The sequence below is a fragment of the Ranitomeya imitator genome, chromosome 5 (assembly GCF_032444005.1).
Source record: "Ranitomeya imitator isolate aRanImi1 chromosome 5, aRanImi1.pri, whole genome shotgun sequence".
Classification (NCBI taxonomy): Eukaryota; Metazoa; Chordata; class Amphibia; order Anura; family Dendrobatidae; genus Ranitomeya; species Ranitomeya imitator.
Genome location: NC_091286.1, coordinates 424,303,265 through 424,326,505, shown reverse-complemented (window position 1 = coordinate 424,326,505; position 23,241 = coordinate 424,303,265).

The window sequence follows — 23,241 nt, the reverse complement described above, 5'->3', positions numbered from 1 at the left end:
GAGTACTTGTAGCAAGAAACTCAGTCATGGATGGGCAGTGTACAACTTGAGGCAGGCAAGGTAGTCAGTGACAACGGAGGGAATTTTATGGCTGCCATAGCCCTTTCAGAACTGAAACACCTACCTTGCCTGGCTCACACCTTCAACCTGGTGGTGCAGTGCTTCCTCAAAAATTATCCGGAGTTACCAACCCTGCTCGTGAAGGTGCGAAGACTTTGCTTGCACATCCGCCAGTCGCCCGTACACTCCAGCCATACGCTAAACCATCAGCGATCTCTGAATCTTCCCCAGCACCGCCTAATAATCGACGTTGCAACAAGGTGGAACTCCACACTGCACATGCTTCAGAAGCTGTGCGAACAGAGGCGTGTTGTCATGTATTTGTGGGAGGATACACATACACTGGCAGGCAGTTGGATGGCAGACATGGAGTTGTCTGGTGTGCAGTGGTCGAAGCTTCAAGACCTCTGTCAAGTCCTTCAGTGTTTTGAATAATGCACACTGCTGGTAAGTGCAGATGACGCCATCATAAGCATGAGCATCCCACTAATGCGTCTGCTGATGCAAAGTTTGACGCACATGAAGGAGCAGGCGTCTGCAGCCGAGGAGGAGGGAAGCCTTGATGACAGTCAGCCACTGTCTGCTCAGGGAACTCTCCTGGACGAGGTGGCGGATGAAGAGGAGGAGGAGGAGGATGATGGAGATGAATATTCATGGGAGGAGGATGCTTCTCAGGGGGCAATAGAAACTGGTGGCGTTGCAAGGTCAGGTACAGGGTTTTTGCGGGCCACAAGTGATGTTGATTTGCATGAAAGTGCTCCTCAACCCAGCACAAGCAGTGAATTGACACCTGGAACATTGACACACATGGGCATCTAAAATAGACACCTGGCCTGAATTGGCAGAATATGCATTACAGGAGCTCACTTGCCCTGCTGCTAGTGTGCTATCAGAAAGAGTCTTCAGTGCTGCTGGTTCAATACTGACCGAAAAAAGGACACGTCTGGCTACCCGAAATGTTGATGATCTAACCTTCATTAAAATGAACCAATCATGGATTTCTAATTATTTTGCCCCACCTTCCCTTGCTGACATGTAGCTTGCCTGAAAAATGTCTTGCTTTTGGCCTCCTCTTACTGACTGCTCCAATTCCTCCATTTGCAGCTGCTGAATGTCCACCATAGGCCATTTTAATACCTCCCTAAATGGGCTGACTCCCCCCACAGGGCAGTGGTCACCACTTGGCCCAAGCACCCGTGCGAGTGCCGTTTGCCTGGACAGGTGGGTGGGCCCACTCTTGGGCGACGGCACTGGCACAGGGTCCCTCATAGTACAATGAAGTGTCTCTGATGGTAGTGGTGCACAACCAACATTAGACACACCATCGTAATATGAGGGGTCCTGTGCCAGTACCGCCGCCCACGAGAGAGTGTTCCCCCCCTGCTCGAACAGTGCTCTACCACTTGCAAAACTTACCTCTCCCTGCTCCACCACTGTGTAGTCTGTGCTGTTAAATCCTTCAATGGCACTGCCAATACAAATTTGTTGAAATGATAGATGATCGTAAAAATATACAGGGGCTCTGGCCTCCATTTAGACCAGTTAATACTTTGCGCCAACTACCACTGTCTGCTACTCAGCAGAGGAGCCCACCCCTGTACCAAGCTATGCCACCAGTTTATTTATAAAAAAATTTTTGGCAGACATTTAGCCCACTTTATTATTTTGGCCTACTAACTGTGTCAGCCACTTATTACAGTTGTCCTGCACTGAACAAAGCAATGCCACCTGTGTAATCCTCTGACCAATTTTGAACTGCATTTAGCCTACTTTGTTATTTTAAGGCCTACTAAGTCTGTGTGAGCCTCTCATTACAGTTGTCCTCCTCCGCTGAACCAAGCTATGCCGCCTGTGTACTCCTCTTACCAATTTTGAACTGCATTTAGGCTACTTACTTATTTTGGCCTACTAACTGTGTCAGCCACTTATTACAGTTGTCCTGCAATGAACAAAGCAATGCCACCTGTGTACTGCTCTAACCAATTTTGAACTCTATTTAGCCTACTTTTTTTATTTTAGGCCTATTAAGTCTGTGTGAGCCTCTCATTACAGTTGTCCTCCGCTGAACAAAGCTATGCCGCCTGTGTACTCCTGTTACCAATTTTGAACTGCATTTAGCCTACTTTTTTATTTTAGGCCTACTCAGTCTGTCTGAGCCACTTATTACAGTTGTTTTCCACTGAACAAAGCAATGCCACCTGTGTACTCCTGTTACCAATTTTGCACTGCATTTAGCCTACTTACTTATTTGGGCCTACTAACTGTGTCAGCCTCTCATTACAGTTGTCCTTTGCTGAACAAAGCTATGCCGCCTGTGTACTCATGTTACCAATTTTGAACTGCATTTAGCCTACTTTTTTATTTTAGGCCTACTCAGTCTGTCTGAGCCACTTATTACAGTTGTCCTCCACTGAACAAAGCAATGCCACCTGTGTACTCCTGTTACCAATTTTGAACTGCATTTAGCCTACTTTTTTATTTTAGGCCTACTCAGTCTGTCTGAGCCACTTATTACAGTTGTCCTCCACTGAACAAAGCAATGCCACCTGTGTACTCCTGTTACCAATTTTGAACTGCATTTAGCCTACTTTTTTTATTTTAGGCCTACTCAATCTGTCTGAGCCACTTATTACAGTTATTCACCACTGAACAAAGCAATGCCACCTGTGTACTCCAGTTACCAATTTTGAACTGCATTTAGCCTACTTTTTTATTTTAGGCCTACTCAGTCTGTCTGAGCCACTTATTACAGTTGTCCTCCACTGAACAAAGCAATGCCGCCTGTGTACTCCTGTTACCAATTTTGAACTGCATTTAGCCTACTTTTTTATTTTAGGCCTACTCAGTCTGTCTGAGCCACTTATTACAGTTCTCCTCCACTGAACAAAGCAATGCCGCCTGTGTACTCCTGTTACCAATCAATTTTGAACTGCTTTTAGCCTACTTTTTCATTTTGGGCCTATATCTGTGTTTCCTCCTCATCCTGCCCATTGCCCAGCCACTGCTAGATGAGTCTGCTGGTACATTGACCCAGACCACTACATTCCCCTTGCACTCTACACAGCCAGAATCTGACCCTGCTGAAAGTCAGGTTCCAATTCCCGCATACTATACCACCTTACACAGGGACATAGAGGAAGGTGCAGATGAAAGTGCAGGATCCTTCAGCAGGTGGGAGAGGCATACTCGTTGGCACTGGCACAGGGCCCCTCATAGCACACAAAAGTGTCTCTGGCAGTGGGAGGCGCCGCCCGCCGTCAAACACACCGCCGTAGTATGAGAGGCCCTGTGCCAGTGCCAACTAGTGGGCCCCCCTGCTTGCTCTGGATCACAGCACTTGCAAAGTTGAAATACTTACCTCTCCATGCTCCACCGCCATGACGTATTCCGCGTTTTCTGGGCCCACGAAAATCTTGAGCCAGCCCTACCCCCCCAACTGTAGCCAAATGATCCCCTGTTTTCAATGCCTAACTATTATTATAAAGTAAATTAAGATTGACAAGCTTAAGAAATAAGAATTGATGTTTTTGGCATTAAAATGGGCACTGTAGGTGTTTTCCTGTCCTCCACTCACTGCCGACTTTGATTCCCCATTGACTTGCATTGGGTTTTGTGTTTTAGTCGGCCCCCGACTTTTCGCAATAATCGGCCGATTTCACCCGACCCGACTTTTGAGAAGGTCGGGTTTCGCGAAACCCGACTCGATCCTAAAAAAGTAAAAGTCGCTCAACTCTAATACTGAGTATTCACTTTATATACATTTCTAATAGTATTACCACCTTAGGGACATGTGCAGTGTTGGATGTTTTTTCTGCATGTACTGTCTGGACATTGACTCAATTCAGTTCATCTGTCCAGTATTTTGCTGTTTCCATCTTTTCTGCAAGGTTTGCTCTCATCTCCAACTGTCCTCTTATGGATTTTTTAAAAAATTGTGTAATTTAATAAAAATATGTTGTTTTGCAAATTTATGTTTGGAGGACCTTTGTCTTTTCTTTTCAATTTGCCTCACGGTCCTCCGTGTTTTGGTGAATAAGGGCTATTGGTCTCATTAAAAGCTCAATTGTGACTTGTAGAATTGTTTATTCCAACAGGTGGCGCTATAGAGTTCAAGTCCTTTTCCTTTCTGAAGGGGCAATTTGCATATTAAAGTACCGTAGGATGTAATTCATCTGGACCATGAGATTTAAATTCTTTTAAATTAGCTAAGTGTTCCCTCACAATCTCTCTGTTTATAGATAGTGTGGATTTTTTCATTCCTTCGATAGCACAGTGAAGATGTCCTCAATCTCCTGAGTTTTATTGACATAGACAAGACTCAATAATCATTATTGTACACAGGAGGAACCAACTCCAGGATCATTGACTGTGACTATTGTGACAGGGTCACTGGCACAGTGTACGAGGAGAGATATGTGGCACTGCACATGTTGGTGTCAGTGGTATGAAACCAGGATATTTGTCCTCCAGTGCACTAAGTGTTGGGATGGTTAAAGTAAGTTGCATACATAGGCTGGTATTATGTGAGCACTTATAGAGTGGGCAGAAGAGTGCCCACCATATCTCTTCCTGTAGCCGACACTGACAGGTGTACTAGCAGGACCTACAGTGATGCCACAATCATGTGATCATCACATAGTCCTGGATAAATTCCTGGACATGTGAGACAGTCTGGGTGGTGTCTTGGGAGAGGAAGTACTCTCACATAGCTCCAAGGAGGAGCGGAGGACATTATCTGGTGCCTGTAGGTTGAGACCTGCAGAGGAAAGGTCTCTGTTACCCTTGATTTGTTTTGTAGGTTTTTCTTCCCTTAAGCCAGAAAGGTTCTGTTTTGTTTTGTGAACCCTGTCTTAGTGTATGCTGACTCCAATAAACCAGCAGGCGCTTCACCACCAAAGTGTTCCATGTTTCCTGAAGAAGCAGATAAGCGTGTCAACCCCTCACGCTAATAATGTACAATAGTAGATGTTTTAAGAGCTTTTATACACTACTTAGACATTATACAGTGGCATGTAAACGTTTGGACACCCCTAGTCAAATTATTGTGAACAGCTACATTAAAGATGAAATGATCTATAAAAAGGCCTAAAGTTAAAGATTACATATTTGCTTTGTATTTTAGGCAATTAATATATATATACAGTACAGACCAGACCTTCTCATTTAAAGATTTTTCTGTATTTTCATGACTATGAAAAATTGTACATTCACACTGAAGGCATCAAAACTATGAATTAAAACATGTGGAATTATATACTTCGCAAAAAAGTGTGAAACAAATGAAAATATGTCTTGGCATTCTCTTGATGTTTTAAACAGGAGAAAGTAATAGATTTGCCAAACAATGGCAACAGATATTAATAATTAGCAAATATATTTTGCATGCTCATTATAACACATCAATGGTCCCCATAACATCAATTCTCTATATCAGTCAGTATTCTATGATGAGCTCTTGAATTACACATTAATTAATTTGATCTTTTACCTTTTATTGTGGATGTATGCTATACCTATTCTGTTTATGCTGTTTAGATGAGCGCATATCTTGATGGAAACAATCTTAGCATTCACCAGCCTTTTCTGAATTTTAGATAAGACTTGCTTATTCAAGTATGTGGGTGTGCAAAAAAAATCTGATCCCCTACGGTGCAACCATATAGCATTTTATAGATACATAACATAGGAAACATATGTTATTACCATAGGAAACTGTTTTTTGTTTTGTAAATGTTAAATACATCTGATGTATGAAAGCAGAAGTCATATGCATTGCGTACAGATGACAATGGATATAAAAAATCAGCCATTTTTTACAACGATCACCTGAATGGCCACTCGAAAGCATTTCATGACCCACCCAGCAGAGCTATTGTCCCAGTACTGTCGATACTAATTAAACATTTACTGCCTTATGCATCAGTTAATCATTTCTGCCAAATACCATCTCAGTAGCTTTTCATTGTCTAATGACTGGTCACATTTTATTCAGGTAAAAATGTCACATCCTTCTTAACAGGCGTGCATCACTATTAGCATCACAAAGTGGGTTAATGGAAAGGCGCTTTAACCCTACTAATGGCTGATTAGCCAGCAATTAAGATTCAGTGACATTCTCCATGCAAGACGATGTGCAATGAAGAGTAAGAAATACAACTCACATGTGGTGCAAACCATTATGTACAGAGGTTACATTTCGAGGGAAAATATTGTCCAAAACCTCACAGGAAGGAAATATGAAATACTATCAGCTCACTGTGGCCATTTCTAGACATCATCTCGCATCCAGTAAATGATATAAAATGATTAGTAAACTGCTTGCTAGTTCTTATGGATGACTTTTCACATTTCCACTATTAAGAAGTTAATTTAAAGGGAATCTGTCACCTCATTTTTCACAATATAAGCTGCGGCCACCGCTATTATGGGCTTATCTACAGCATTCTGCAGGCGCCGGGAAAGGTAAGAGAGGTCCAGCACCTGCGCACTGCAGTACTTTACGCTGCCCTCAACAGGGCAAATCAGTACACCTGCGCAGGAGCCGTGACAGAAGCAAGAAAGAGGACGTCATCGCATGAAGATGGGAGGCGCCGGACCCAGACCTGCGACGCCCATCGACTCGGACCGCCCCTGAGTGAGCAAAATCTAACTTGTTTTTCTCCTCTTTCAGGTTACATCGGGGTCTTATCTACAGCATTACAGAATGCTGTAGATAAGCCCCTAATGGTGGTGGCCGCAGCTTATATGCAAAAAAATGAGGTGACAGATTCCCTTTAAGAAAGCCAAAGCTGCTTCTACTCATTTCTACACCATGTTCACATAAAATTTTGTGAAACCTAGCACTAAACACATACAAATCTTACTTTGGTGTTGTAGATCCAGAACCTAGTATACACTTTTCATCTTTGCATTTAAATGACCTCCAACCTAAATATCATGGCCTCTGCATCTTGGACCAAAAATATACTTGACTCCTCAATAAAATAGCTTGACATGGACAATACAACTGGTTATTGTACACTTTCAATATGGAGGCACTTGAACTCGGAACACAGCTTAACAGTAGTACATATGTAGTAGTTATATGTGATACAATATAACCATGTATGAGTGAAATTTCTACTTGGGCATGTTGCCAGCTTGAACTTATTTGTACTGTCATTTGTGCCTCAGAATGCACTTTTTATGTCCAGTTTTACATTTATAAATAAGACATATCTTTTGATGCCAGTAGTGCCCTATTCTTTGCTAAGAGTGTGCGGCAACTGTGGGGTTAATCAATTGCTGATTGGGTACAAGTGATGAGGACTTTCCTACCAGAAGGGGGTCAGTCTTTAGAGCAGTCATAGGCCCTGATAGACATTTGTATGGAAAGGAGGTGGAAGTTCTACTCAGCGATTGTACTTTGGATTGAATTGGGATGCTTGTAAAGTTAGGCCTGTCTTGTTAAACCAGACCAATGTAGATGTTGGTGTATTTATGCATGCTTTCTGAAATTGATTCTATAGCCAAAGTCAAATAAGAGTAGTCAGTAATCAGAGATGGAGAATTGAGAATCTGCAGGTAAAAAAGCTAGAAGATGAAAGACAGGTGGGAGCAGAATAGTGACCAGAAGGGAACCGGCTGGTTGTGCGAATAGGCACATAGTTGTTTATTATTTTAATTCTGTTACAGGAGACATTGGCTTCAGTGGACTGGGCGATGAAGTGAGTTTGGTTTAATTTAGATTCATTAAAGGACTCTGTCATTCTTTCAATTAAAGGACTTTATTCTGGGTGTGTGTTTATTTACAGTATAACTATAGGAATAGTAATGGATAGGCGTCTATAATACGCCTCTTCATTACTAACCCATGGGCTTGATGTCACTAGACAATATAAAGGTGACATCATCCCCACAATTATGAACCCCACTTGCCACCACCACAGGGCAAATGGGAAGAGCCGGGCAAAGTGCCAGAATTGGCACATTTAATAGATCCCTTTTTCTTGGGCGACTGCAGGCTACTATTTTTAAACTGGCGGGGGGGCAATATCCATGGCCCAATACCAGCCTTAGAATACCAAACCCCAGCTGTCAGCTTTACCTTGGCTTGTTATAAAAAAATGGGGGGACCCCACGCTGTGTTTTAAAATTGTTTATTTAAACAATTAAAAAATACAGCTTAGGGACCTTCTATCCTTGATAACCAACCAGCCTTGCTGAAGCTAACAACTGAGGATTGCAGACCGCAGCTATTTTTTTCAGTTTTGCCTGGCTAATTATCAAAAATACAGGGGAACCCACATCAATTTTTTAAAATTATTTATTTATAGCACAATTGGTGGCTGATGAATACTCCAATCAGCCTCCGCCTGTTCCCGCTGTTAACAGTTGAATACATTCAACATTTTCCCCTTCTAGCACTGATTGCAATGGGAGCAGGGGACAGTGTGACAGTATAGTTGATTCCCAGGTGCCGGTACGTGTCATACTGATGACACATGGATGTTATCCGTATATCATCAGCGTTCATGTGTGTGAGACGTATTGTGGCCCATGCTGGTACCGGAAATACTGATGTCTGAAAGAGCCCTTATTAAACTTGAACATTCTTTCAAACTTTGGCCGAATTTTGCCGATTTTTAGGAAAAATGTTTGGGAATCAGAACACGAATCTGAATGTGCAACATTTGTACCGAATTTGAGAATGGTGAACTTTTTCTGAACAAGTTCGGTCATCTCACCTGCAATGCTGGAAACAAATTGGACTTTATGGTTGCTATATACTCACTATATGGTGTGATTAATAAAATTCACAGATATAGACACTTAGGTGTTGTCTCAATCCAGAAAAAAAGTTCTTGATTAGCTGCTGTCAGCTTAGTTTGTATACAATGTTTTGGCTTTGCAATTATATTTTTACTTTCAGGTGCTGGTATGGTTGTATCCTCGTAGTTTCCATGCGATAAACCTGTACAACCCCAGTTTATATTTTCTGTGTCTGCGTAATTTCAAGGTTAGAAATCCAAATTCTATCATAAGCACAGTTCGTATAGGTTTTACAATTAGACAAGTCTCCTGCATCTTTTATTTCCTTAACAAGAAGATGCCACAAACTGTTCCTTGGTTTGTTTCTATTCATTCAATATATGACTGTTAAAACACCATTCACTTGGGTCCATTATGATACCAGTTATGAAACCAGATGTGTTTCTGAGTGTTGCTCCTCTGTGTTTTCAATAGCTTGCTAGTGCTCTCAGTTTTACTACTAAATGCAGATGTGCTTCTCATTTTTCTTTATATTGATGTACAAAGGAACAAGCATGCATAATCTGTGACTAGTTTGGGTTTCATTCTTCATACCACTTACAAGTAGAGAGATAATACATCTGGTGGGTTTGAACATTTAGGACTTGATGCCCAGTGTAAAACATTCAGGATTTGTCTTACTTGAAATCGTTCCACTCCATATCTCCTTCTTAAAGGGAATCTGTCTCCCCATTTTTGGCCTATAAGCTGCGGCCACCGCCATCAGGGGCTTATCTACAGCATTCTGTAATACTGTAGATAAGCCCCTGATGTAACCTGAAAGATAAGAAAAACAAGTTAGATTGTACTCACCCAGGAGCGGTCCCAGTGCGGTCCAGTCCGATGGGTGTCGCGGTCCGGCGCCTCCTATCTTAATACGATGATGTCCTCTTCTTTGCTTCCTCTCGCGGCTCCTGCGCAGGCGTACGTTGTCTGCCCTGTTGAGGGCACAGCAAAGTACTGCAGTGCACAGGCGCCGGAAAAGGTCAGTAAGGTAATAGATTCAGGAAACTTTGCATTTTTGTTTTTTGAAATCCCTAGTGTTTGCTTGCACTCAGGTTCAGTGGGCTGTCCTGTTTGGTGATTGACAGTCCTCCCTGTATGATTATGCCTGCTGAGTTAGCTGTTAATCACCGACATACCTATCCACTGTTCTGCTTACCTTCTTCACAATGGTGTCCACAGGTCAGACTGCATGTACAATGTGACAAGTTCACTTTAAAACTATTGTTTCATGAATGCTCCCAACCAAAGACATTGGCAATCTAGGGTCTCAATAAGTTACCAAATCAGTGCATTTATGACAACTGTTCTCCCCTCAGTAAGCCCTTTCAATTCCTGACTGAGCGGATTCGTGTGACATGCTTGATAGAGAGGTGTCATGATCCCAATGGCAGGGGATCACAAAAATGACAAGCACAGATACAAACAAGCTCTAGGGCGATGGAACCTGAGCTGACCGCGACCCTAAACCTAACACACAAATAAAAGTAGCCGGGGAACGTGCCTACGATGATCCTAGACGTCTCGCTCCAGCCGAAGATCTAACTTCCCCTATCAGAAGAAACACAGACCTCTCTTGCCTCCAGAGAAATACCCCACAGCAAATAGCAGCCCCCCACATATAATGACGGTGAAATGAGAGGAAAGCACATACGTAGTATGAAAACAGTTTCAGCAAAATGAGGCCCGCTAAAGCTAGATAGCAGAGGATACAAAAGTGAACTGCGCGGTCAGCGAAAAACCCTTCAAAAAACCATCCTGAAATTACTTGAACTCATGTGCCAACTCATGGTACATGAAAAGCAATTTCAGCCCACTAGAGCAACCAGCAGCAGAGAATCACATATCTGCAGGCTGGACTAAAAACCAAATTAAGCAAAACACAAAACAGGAAAATCCAAACTTAGCTTGTCCAGAAGGTTCTAGGAGCAGGGAGCAGAGGTAACAAGACACACTGGATACATTGATAACCGGCGAGGAAATGCCAGCAAAGCCAGGTTAAATAGGAAACTCCCATATGCTGATGGAACAGGTGGAACCCAGAAACCCAGGAAAGACAAGTCACCCAGTACCATCAGTAACCACCAGAGGGAGCCCAAAAACAGAACTCACAACAGTACCCCCCCCTTGAGGAGGGGTCACCGAACCCTCACGAGAACCACCAGGGCGACCAGGATGAGCCCTATGAAAAGCGCGAACCAAATCATCAGCATGAACATCCGAGGCAACCACCCAAGAATTATCCTCCTGACCATAACCCTTCCACTTGACCAAATACTGGAGTTTCCGTCTGGAAACACGAGAATCCAAGATCTTCTCCACAACATACTCCAATTCTCCCTCCACCAGCACTGGAGCAGGAGGCTCAAGCGAAGAAACAACAGGTACCTCATACTTCCGCAACAACGACCGATGGAACACATTATGAATAGCAAACGATGCCGGGAGATCCAAACGAAACGACACAGGGTTAAGAATTTCCAAGATCCTATAGGGACCGATGAACCGAGGCTTGAACTTAGGAGAAGAGACCTTCATAGGAACAAAACGAGAAGACAACCACACCAAGTCACCAACAAGAAGTCGAGGACCCACGCGGCGACGGCGATTAGCAAACTGCTGAGCCTTCTCCTGGGACAACTTCAAATTGTCCACCACATGACTCCAAATCCGATGCAACCTATCCACCACCATGTCCACTCCAGGACAATCAGAAGGTTCCACCTGACCAGAGGAAAAACGAGGATGAAACCCCGAATTACAAAAGAAAGGAGAAACCAAGGTAGCAGAACTAGCCCGATTATTAAGGGCAAACTCGGCCAGCGGCAAAAAGGTAACCCAGTCATCCTGATCAGCAGAAACAAAACACCTTAAATAAGTTTCCAAGGTCTGATTAGTTCGTTCAGTCTGGCCATTCGTCTGAGGATGGAATGCAGACGAAAAGGACAAATCAATGCCCATCTTAGCACAGAACGTCCGCCAAAATCTAGACACAAACTGGGATCCCCTGTCAGAAGCGATGTTCTCAGGAATCCCATGCAAACGAACCACATTCTGAAAAAACAGAGGGACCAACTCAGAGGAGGAAGGCAACTTAGGCAAGGGTACCAGATGAACCATTTTAGAAAAGCGATCACACACAACCCAGATGACGGACATTTTTTGAGAGACAGGGAGATCTGAAATAAAGTCCATGGAAATGTGCGTCCAAGGCCTCTTCGGGATAGGCAAAGGTGACAACAATCCACTGGCCCGAGAACAGCAAGGCTTAGCCCGAGCGCAAACCTCACAAGACTGCACAAAAGAACGCACATCCCTCGACAAGGAAGGCCACCAAAAAGACCTGGCCACCAAGTCTCTAGTACCAAATATTCCAGGATGACCTGCCAACGCAGAAGAATGGACCTCGGAGATGACTCTACTGGTCCAATTATCCGGAACAAACAGTCTCTCAGGCGGACAACGATCAGGTTTACCCGCCTGAAACTCCTGCAAAGCACGTCGCAAGTCTGGGGAGACAGCAGACAAAATCACCCCATCCCTAAGGATACCAGAGGGCTCAGAATTTCCAAGGGAGTCAGGCACAAAACTCCTAGAAAGAGCATCCGCCTTCACATTCTTTGAACCTGGCAGGTATGAAACCACAAAATTGAAACGAGAGAAAAACAGTGACCAACGAGCCTGTCTAGGATTCAGACGCCTGGCAGACTCAAGGTAAATCAAATTTTTGTGATCAGTCAAGACCACCACACGATGTCTAGCACCCTCTAGCCAATGACGCCACTCCTCAAATGCCCACTTCATGGCCAAAAGTTCCCGATTACCAACATCATAATTCCGCTCAGCCGGCGAAAACTTTCTAGAAAAAAACGCGCATGGCTTCATCACTGAGCCATCGGAGCTTCTCTGTGACAAAACCGCCCCCGCTCCAATCTCGGAAGCATCAACCTCAACCTGAAAAGGGAGCGAAACATCTGGCTGACGCAACACAGGAGCAGAAGAAAACCGGCGCTTAAGTTCCTGAAAGGCCTCCACAGCCGCAGGAGACCAATTAGCAACATCAGCACCCTTCTTAGTCAAATCCGTCAAAGGCTTAACAACACTAGAAAAATTAGTTATAAAACGACGATAGAAATTAGCAAAGCCCAAGAACTTCTGTAGACTCTTAAGAGATGTAGGCTGCGTCCAGTCACAAATAGCCTGAACCTTGACGGGATCCATCTCAATAGTAGAAGGGGAAAAAATATACCCCAAGAAAGAAATCTTCTGGACTCCAAAGAGACACTTTGAGCCTTTTACAAACAAGGAATTGGCCCGCAGGACCTGAAACACCTTCCTGACCTGCTGAACATGAGACTCCCAGTCATCAGAAAAAACCAAAATATCATCCAAATACACAATCATAAATGTATCCAGATATTCACGGAAAATATTGTGCATAAAGGACTGGAAGACTGAAGGAGCATTAGAAAGTCCAAAAGGCATTACCAAATACTCAAAATGGCCCTCAGGCGTATTAAATGCGGTTTTCCACTCATCACCTTGCTTTATTCGTATAAGATTATACGCACCCCGAAGATCAATCTTAGTGAACCATTTAGCCCCCTTAATGCGAGCAAACAAATCAGTCAACAATGGCAAAGGATACTGATATTTTACGGTAATCTTATTCAAAAGACGATAATCTATACAAGGCCTCAAGGAACCATCTTTTTTGGCCACGAAAAAAAAACCTGCTCCCAAAGGGGACAAAGATGGACGGATATGTCCCTTTTCCAAGGACTCCTTAACATAATCCCGCATAGCAGTATGCTCTGGCACTGACAGATTGAACAAACGACCTTTAGGAAATTTACTGCCTGGAATTAAATTTATAGCACAATCGCAATCCCTGTGAGGAGGAAGCGAACTGAGCTTAGGCTCCTCAAAAACATCCCGATAGTCAGACAAAAACACAGGAATCTCAGAAGGAGTAGATGAAGCGATAGAAATCGGAGGTGCATCATCATGAACCCCCTGACAACCCCAGCTTAACACAGACATTGATTTCCAGTCAAGGACTGGATTATGAGTTTGTAACCATGGCAGACCAAGTACTAGAACATCATGCAAATTATACAGTACCAGGAAGCGAATCACCTCCTGATGAACGGGAGTCATACGCATGGTCACTTGTGTCCAGTACTGAGGTTTATTCATAGCCAAAGGTGTAGAGTCAATTCCCTTCAAAGGAATAGGGACTTCCAGAGGCTCCAGACTAAACCCACAGCGATTGGCAAATGACCAATCCATAAGACTCAGGGCAGCGCCTGAATCCACATAGGCATCGACGGAAATGGATGATAATGAACAAATCAGAGTCACAGACAGAATGAACTTAGACTGTAAAGTACTAATGGCAACAGACTTATCAACCTTTTTTGTGCGTTTAGAGCATGCTGATATAACATGAGCTGAATCACCACAATAAAAGCACAACCCTTTTTTCCGCCTATACTTTTGCCGTTCACTTCTGGACTGAATTCTATCACATTGCATTATCTCAGGTGACGGTTCAGACGACACCGCCAAATGATGCACAGGTTTGCGCTCCCGTAAACGCCGATCAATCTGAACAGCCATAGTCATAGACTCATTCAGACCAGCAGGCGCAGGGAACCCCACCATAACATCTTTAATGGCCTCAGAAAGGCCATCTCTAAACTTTGCAGCCAGAGCGCACTCATTCCACTGAGTAAGTACCGACCACTTCTGAAATTTTTGACAATAAATTTCTGCTTCATCTTGCCCCTGAGAGAGGGCCAACAAAGCTTTTTCAGCCTGAATCTCTTGGTTAGGTTCCTCATAGAGCAAACCCAATGCCAGAAAAAACGCATCCGCATTAAGCAACGCAGGGTCCCCTGGTGTCAATGCAAATGCCCAATCCTGAGGGTCACCCCGCAGGAAAGATATAATTATCTTGACTTGCTGAGCAGGGTCTCCAGAGGAGCGAGATTTCAAAGAAAGAAACAACTTGCAATTGTTCCTAAAATTCAGAAAACGAGATCTATCTCCAGAAAAAAACTCTGGGACAGGAATTCTAGGTTCAGACATAGGAGCATGTACAACAAAATCCTGTATATCTTGAACCTTAGCGGCAAGATTATTCAGGCTGGAAGCCAAACTCTGGACGTCCATGATAAACAGCTGAGATCAGAGCCATTCAAAGATTAAGAGGAGGAGGAAGTAGCCAGGCTGCAATAAGGCTAGGCAGCAAACTCTGAGGGAAAGGGGAAAAAAAAAAAAAAAACTTCCTCAGACTACTTATCCTCCTACTTCAGCCAATACAATTAACACTTTGTGGGCCGGTTATACTGTCATGATCCCAATGGCAGGGGATCACAAAAATGACAAGCACAGATACAAACAAGCTCTAGGGCGATGGAACCTGAGCTGACCGCGACCCTAAACCTAACACACAAATAAAAGTAGTCGGGGAACGTGCCTACGATGATCCTAGACGTCTCGCTCCAGCCGAAGATCTAACTTCCCCTATCAGAAGAAACACAGACCTCTCTTGCCTCCAGAGAAATACCCCACAGCAAATAGCAGCCCCCCACATATAATGACGGTGAAATGAGAGGAAAGCACATACGTAGTATGAAAACAGTTTCAGCAAAATGAGGCCCGCTAAAGCTAGATAGCAGAGGATACAAAAGTGAACTGCGCGGTCAGCGAAAAACCCTTCAAAAAACCATCCTGAAATTACTTGAACTCATGTGCCAACTCATGGTACATGAAAAGCAATTTCAGCCCACTAGAGCAACCAGCAGCAGAGAATCACATATCTGCAGGCTGGACTAAAAACCAAATTAAGCAAAACACAAAACAGGAAAATCCAAACTTAGCTTGTCCAGAAGGTTCTAGGAGCAGGGAGCAGAGGTAACAAGACACACTGGATACATTGATAACCGGCGAGGAAATGCCAGCAAAGCCAGGTTAAATAGGAAACTCCCATATGCTGATGGAACAGGTGGAACCCAGAAACCCAGGAAAGACAAGTCACCCAGTACCATCAGTAACCACCAGAGGGAGCCCAAAAACAGAACTCACAACAGAGAGGAACAAAAACCATGAGTGTGTAATTCTTGTAATAACAGAGTAGGTGGTTGCTATATAAGAAAATTGTTAATATTGTATTCAAAGAAGTCCAAAGTAAGAAATAAAAAAAAAATTATAAACTAGAGTGCCTCCAAAATTATACAATGTATTAGTGTGTAAACATACCAGAGTGACCAATTAATTATGCTTTAGTTTGGTAACAACTGAATCAGCTTTATGTAAATGTATTTTGGGCTTTCACAAGTTGGCGCCCCCACCAGGACCTAGGGGTACTCGGTACCGGGTCCGGTGGTCATTTAAGGGGAAGTCACGGTGGCAGTGACCCGCTCCGTGGCCCTGGGAGTCCAAATTACAGGGAAGGTCTTTAAAGGGGTTATAGAAATAAGAATATTCATGATGCCACCTGTGGTATTCAGTCAGGGGTGACCAACGCTGCTTAAAGGGGTCCTCTGGGGAGTGATGGCACTGCAGCAAGGATGGTATGGCTTCCCACAGGTGAAGCTGGGACCCCAGGGCTCCCGGTGTATTTGGCAAAGGTAGTGTGGTGCCAGAAATAATCAGAGGACACAGGGTCGCAGTCTCTTTACCTGTTTTACTGGTGGTTTACGGCCATAGTCCAGGGTACCAGCAACAGGTGACGGTGGAGTTCAGGCAGCCTGGAAAGAGTTGAATTCCCCTTGTCAGGTCAGATTGGGAGCCTTCTTCTACGTGCTGTATAATAGCCCCTTGCTGCCTATGGCTTCTTTCAAGGTCCTCTCTCACTCTCTGTCCTGAGACCGTTCCTGCATGGTAGGCAATGCAAGCCATTTTATAGGGGTCTTTATCCATGGTGAATCCGGGCTCTGCATGTTGCTGTACCTCAGGGTGTAGATGTGGGCAAGTTACTTTCAATCTCCTGCCCTCCAGTTTCTGCTGTGGGGCATGCAGTCCCACACAACCTCGGACTCCCAGTGTCCGGTTTCTGCGCATCAGCTTGGAGGGAGCCCAATCACAGCTCTCCTCCAGCTCCTCCATTCTCCTGTGCTCCTTCCTCTTACACTGTCTCTACAGACTAACTAACTCCTCCTCCAAGCCAGAATATATATCTAGGGAAGCTCCCCTGAAACTGGATCTAGAGCTCCCCCTTCTGGCCTGGAGTCAGAACATGTTGCATGTACAGATTACCTGTCAAAGGGATCCTCCTCATTTCCAGGCATGGCATCACCCTCCCTGAGAGGACAGCAGTACCACTGTGGTACTCGAACTCCTGGGGTGCCACACAAATCATGTTTGTTTTTAATAATGATATAGATTTGTATGATATACAGTACATGAGCAGATTACAGATGAGAGGATCAGAAAAAAATCAAATTCACCTCTTTGTGCTTTTTTTCACAGGAAATTCAATGTTCCTTATTATTCTCCAGGGTTTCTTCACACTCCAGAACATAATAAACGTAATATGTTAAAAAATGCTAAAAATCCTTCTGCTCATCTCACTGATCATCTTGCCAGCCCATCCGCTCCTCACTGCCACCTGTATGGGCCTAGTGGCATCTTTAAACTGTAGTTGGCAAGGCTGAAATCCTCGGTCACGAGGCCAAGGCTTCCTATTTAGCCAGTTCTGAGAGGGTTCTGAATATGCGTCTGCAGAGGCAACGGCACCTCATACTTTGCATGTGCAGAATTCTCCGGGGCCTAGCAAACCGAGAGGCTCAGCCTAGCGAGTAAGGTCCAGGGCCTTCAGTACTTCACAACTTCAGTGTTGCTTTAAACTTAGCAGTATCCATTCTTGAATTGACAACATAAACCGCAATACTTCATGATTGTGCAGACCAGGTAGCCAACAGAGCCAGGAGATAAAGTGTAACTGTCATTTCACCAACAAAGGTTAAAGCTTCGCTTTCATTCTCTCATCCCACACAACAGGTTACATCTGATGTAAGAGCACACACCAGTCTGATAGGTGATTCGGTATCTACTTTTTCTGAGTGGGTAGTTCCTTTTCATCAGCATTCTGTTAGCAATATAGACGCAGGAACTTGTTATCCCTCAGTTCCTAGCATGCGTTGCATCCTCCTTGGACTCAGTGCCCACCTCTGTGTTATGACTGTACAGGTCCTTCTCAAAAAATTAGCATATAGTGTTAAATTTGATTATTTACCATAATGTAATGATTACAATTAAACTTTCATATATTATAGATTCATTATCCACCAACTGAAATTTGTCAGGTCTTTTATTGTTTTAATACTGATGATTTTGGCATACAACTCCTGATAACCCAAAAAACCTGTCTCAATAAATTAGCATATCAAGAAAAGGTTCTCTAAACGACCTATTACCCTAATCTTCTGAATCAACTAATTAACTCTAAACACATGCAAAAGATACCTGAGGCTTTTATAAACTCCCTGCCTGGTTCATTACTCAAAACCCCCATCATGGGTAAGACTAGCGACCTGACAGATGTCAAGAAGGCCATCATTGACACCCTCAAGCAAGAGGGTAAGACCCAGAAAGAAATTTCTCAACAAATAGGCTGTTCCCAGAGTGCTGTATCAAGGCACCTCAATGGTAAGTCTGTTGGAAGGAAACAATGTGGCAGAAAACGCTGTACAACGAGAAGAGGAGACCGGACCCTGAGGAAGATTGTGGAGAAGAACCGATTCCAGACCTTGGGGAACCTGAGGAAGCAGTGGACTGAGTCTGGTGTGGAAACATCCAGAGCCACCGTGCACAGGCGTGTGCAGGAAATGGGCTACAGGTGCCGCATTCCCCAGGTAAAGCCACTTTTGAGCTACAGAGAAGCAGCACTGGACTGTTGCTAAGTGGTCCCAAGTACTTTTTTCTGATGAAAGCAAATTTTGCATGTCATTCGGAAATCAAGGTGCCAGAGTCTGGAGGAAGACTGGGGAGAAGGAAATGCCAAAATGCCTGAAGTCCAGTGTCAAGTACCCACAGTCAGTGATGGTGTGGGGTGCCATGTCAGCTGCTGGTGTTGGTCCACTGTGTTTCATCAAGGGCAGGGTCAATGCAGCTAGCTATCAGGAGATTTTGGAGCACTTCATGCTTCCATCGGCTGAAATGCTTTATGGAGATGAAGATTTCATTTTTCAGCACGACCTGGCACCTGCTCACAGTGCCAAAACCACTGGTAAATGGTTTACTGACCATGGTATTACTGTGCTCAATTGGCCTGCCAACTCTCCTGACCTGAACCCCATAGAGAATCTGTGGGATATTGTGAAGAGAAAGTTGAGAGACGCAAGACCCAACACTCTGGATGAGCTTAAGGCCGCTATTGAAGCATCCTGGGCCTCCATAACATCTCAGCAGTGTCACAGGCTGATTGCCTCCATGCCACGCCGCATTGAAGCAGTCATTTCTGCCAAAGGATTCCCGACCAAGTATTGAGTGCATAACTGAACATTATTATTTGTTGGTTTTTTTGTTTGTTATTAAAAAACACTTTTATTTGATTGGATGGGTGAAATATGCTAATTTATTGAGACAGGTTTTTTGGGTTATCAGGAGTTGTATGCCAAAATCATCAGTATTAAAACAATAAAAGACCTGACAAGTTTCAGTTGGTGGATAATGAATCTATAATATATCAAAGTTTAATTGTAATCATTACATTATGGTAAATAATGAAATTTAACACTATATGCTAATTTTTTGAGAAGGACCTGTATGTAGATTCTCAGCAAGAAGAACAGGAGGAGAGAGAAAACAACACACCCTTCAGTTCTTATAATTCATTTCTGCTACTAAAGACAGATAAAATAACAGGTAAAATAAACAGAAAGTAGAAGCCTTGTAGCTTATACATTGAAGTGATTTTTTCATGCTGAAAACATAATTTTGAGTGAATAAAGTATGTGGCTATTTTGTTAGTTATTGCATTTGCAACTGATCTGCATGAGAATCTCCAGAGTGTAATTTTTGTTCAAATAATTTTTATTAAACATTTAGAAATTTAACATTGAGTTAAACATGAGCAAAGGCAAGATTGTGCATATAACATAACAGATCTATGAACATTGCATAACCCTATGATCATTCTTTTCCAAATATTTTTATTGAATTTTACTACCAAATATACTAGCATTTGAAGAGCAGATTGGGTAATCTTAGCCTTGAAAATAAGGGGAAGGGGATAGGGGATAATTAGGAACTTAGCTCTTGTAATATATATATATATATATATATATATATATATATACAGTGGGGTAAAAAAGTATTTAGTCAGTCAGCAATAGTGCAAGTTCCACCACTTAAAAAGATGAGAGGCGTCTGTAATTTACATCATAGGAAGACCTCAACTATGGGAGACAAACTGAGAAATAAAAATCCAGAAAATCACATTGTCTGTTTTTTTAACAATTTATTTGCATATTATGGTGGAAAATAAGTATTTGGTCAGAAACAAACAATCAAGATTTCTGGCTCTCACAGACCTGTAACTTCTTCTTTAAGAGTCTCCTCTTTCCTCCACTCATTACCTGTAGTAATGGCACCTGTTTAAACTTGTTATCAGTATAAAAAGACACCTGTGCACACCCTCAAACAGTCTGACTCCAAACTCCACTATGGTGAAGCCCAAAGAGCTGTCAAAGGACACCAGAAACAAAATTGTAGCCCTGCACCAGGCTGGGAAGACTGAATCTGCAATAGCCAACCAGCTTGGAGTGAAGAAATCAACAGTGGGAGCAATAATTAGAAAATGGAAGACATACAAGACCACTGATAATCTCCCTCGATCTGGGGCTCCACGCAAAATCCCACCCCGTGGGGTCAGAATGATCACAAGAACGGTGAGCAAAAATCCCAGAACCACGCGGGGGGACCTAGTGAATGAACTGCAGAGAGCTGGGACCAATGTAACAAGGCCTACCATAAGTAACACACTACGCCACCATGGACTCAGATCCTGCAGTGCCAGACGTGTCCCAATGCTTAAGCCAGTACATGTCCGGGCCTGTCTGAAGTTTGCTAGAGAGCATTTGGATGATCCAGAGGAGTTTTGGGAGAATGTCCTATGGTCTGATGAAACCAAACTGGAACTGTTTGGTAGAAACACAACTTGTCGTGTTTGGAGGAAAAAGAATACTGAGTTGCATCCATCAAACACCATACCTACTGTAAAGCATGGTGGTGGAAACATCATGCTTTGGGGCTGTTTCTCTGCAAAGGGGCCAGGATGACTGATCCGGGTACATGAAAGAATGAATGGGGCCATGTATTGTGAGATTTTGAGTGCAAACCTCCTTCCATCAGCAAGGGCATTGAAGATGAAACGTGGCTGGGTCTTTCAACATGACGATGATCCAAAGCACACCGCCAGGGCAACGAAGGAGTGGCTTCGTAAGAAGCATTTCAAGGTCCTGGAGTGGCCTAGCCAGTCTCCAGATCTCAACCCTATAGAAAACCTTTGGAGGGAGTTGAAAGTCCGTGTTGCCAAGCGAAAAGCCAAAAACATCACTGCTCTAGAGGAGATCTGCATGGAGGAATGGGCCAACATACCAACAACAGTGTGTGGCAACCTTGTGAAGACTTACAGAAAACGTTTGACCTCTGTCTTTGCCAACAAAGGATATATTACAAAGTATTGAGATGAAATTTTGTTTCTGACCAAATACTTATTTTCCACCATAATATGCAAATAAAATGTTAAAAAAACAGACAATGTGATTTTCTGGATTTTTTTTTCTCAGTTTGTCTCCCATAGTTGAGGTCTACCTATGATGTAAATTACAGACGCCTCTCATCTTTTTAAGTGGTGGAACTTGCACTATTGCTGACTGACTAAATACTTTTTTGCCCCACTGTATATATATATATATATATATATATATATATATATATATGCTAATAACTTTGGGCCACCAACCTAATTAGATCAAGTTATAATTAAACTACTAAATGCCCATAAAACCAATAGCAATGTATACAACATGGTAGCGTGTCCTATGTTACCAACAACTCCTAGGAAAGAAATTATTGATTAATTTGTGGATTTTTAAATTTAATATTCCACTTGTCCCACTTTTTATCATATTTATGTATACAACTATTTGCTATTGAAAATGTAAGATCTAACGTATTATGCATACGTAGTTTGTCAACAATGTCAGGGAATCTCGGTATTTCCGAGCTCTTCCAAAGAGTTGCAATTAGGGTTGAGCGAAACGGATCGGACAAATTCAAAAATTGCCGACTTTCGGCAAAGTCGGGTTTCATGAAACCTGACCCGATCCTAGTGTGGGATCAGCCATGAGGTCGGCGATCTGCGCGCAAAAGTCACATTTCATATGACACTTTCAGCGCCATTTTTCAGTCAATGAAGGAGGACGCAGAGTGTGGGCAGCGTGATGACATAGGTCTCGGTCCCCACCATCTTAGAGATGGGCATCACAGTGATTTGCTTGCTTTCTGCGGCGTCACAGGGGCTATAAAGGGGCGTGCACGCCGGCCGCCATCTTACTTCTGCCGATCTTAGCATAGGGAGAGGTTGCTGCAGCTTCATCAGAAGAAGGGATATAGTTAGGGAGGGAAGATTAACCCCCAAACTGCTTGTGCTGTAGCGATTTCCACTGTCCAACACCACCATTTTTTTGCAGGGACAGTGGAGGCTATATTTGTGTGCATCAGCTCTGTAGCTTATTAGGCTGCCTTATAAGGCTCCCTGATAGCTGCATTGCTGTTTGCACGCTGCTATGCAAACCAACTACTTTTTTAAAAGCAAAAATCCTGTTGCTCCTTTCTGCACAGTTATCTTGTTTATTTGTCCACACTTTTGTGTGCAGCAGTCGTTTTTATTGCTGCCATACTTTTCCTGAGATCATTGTAGGGAGATTGAAATTGTACTACAGTCCTTGTATTTTTTCATATATCTTCCAGTCACTTTCTGCCACTTACATTGTGTTGTTTTATACACTGGGCCTGAGTTTTGGTTCAGTCTCCCCCCCAAAAAAGTGAGATTCAAATTCTCACAAAGTGGATATACTTCACTCCTGTTAGTTTGTCGTATGTCAGCCAGCCACTTTCTGCCACTTAGATTGCATTGTTATATACACTGGGCCTGAGTTTTGGTTCAGTCTCCCCAAAAAAAGTGAGATTCTAATTCTAACAAAGTGGATATACTTCAGTCCTGTTAGTTTGTAGTATATCAGCCAGCCACTTTCTGCCACTTACATTGTGTTGTTTTATGAACAGGGCCTGAGTTTTGGTTCAGTCTCCCCCCAAAAAAGTTAGATTCAAATTCTCACAAAGTGGATATACTTCAGTCCTGTAAGTTTTTCG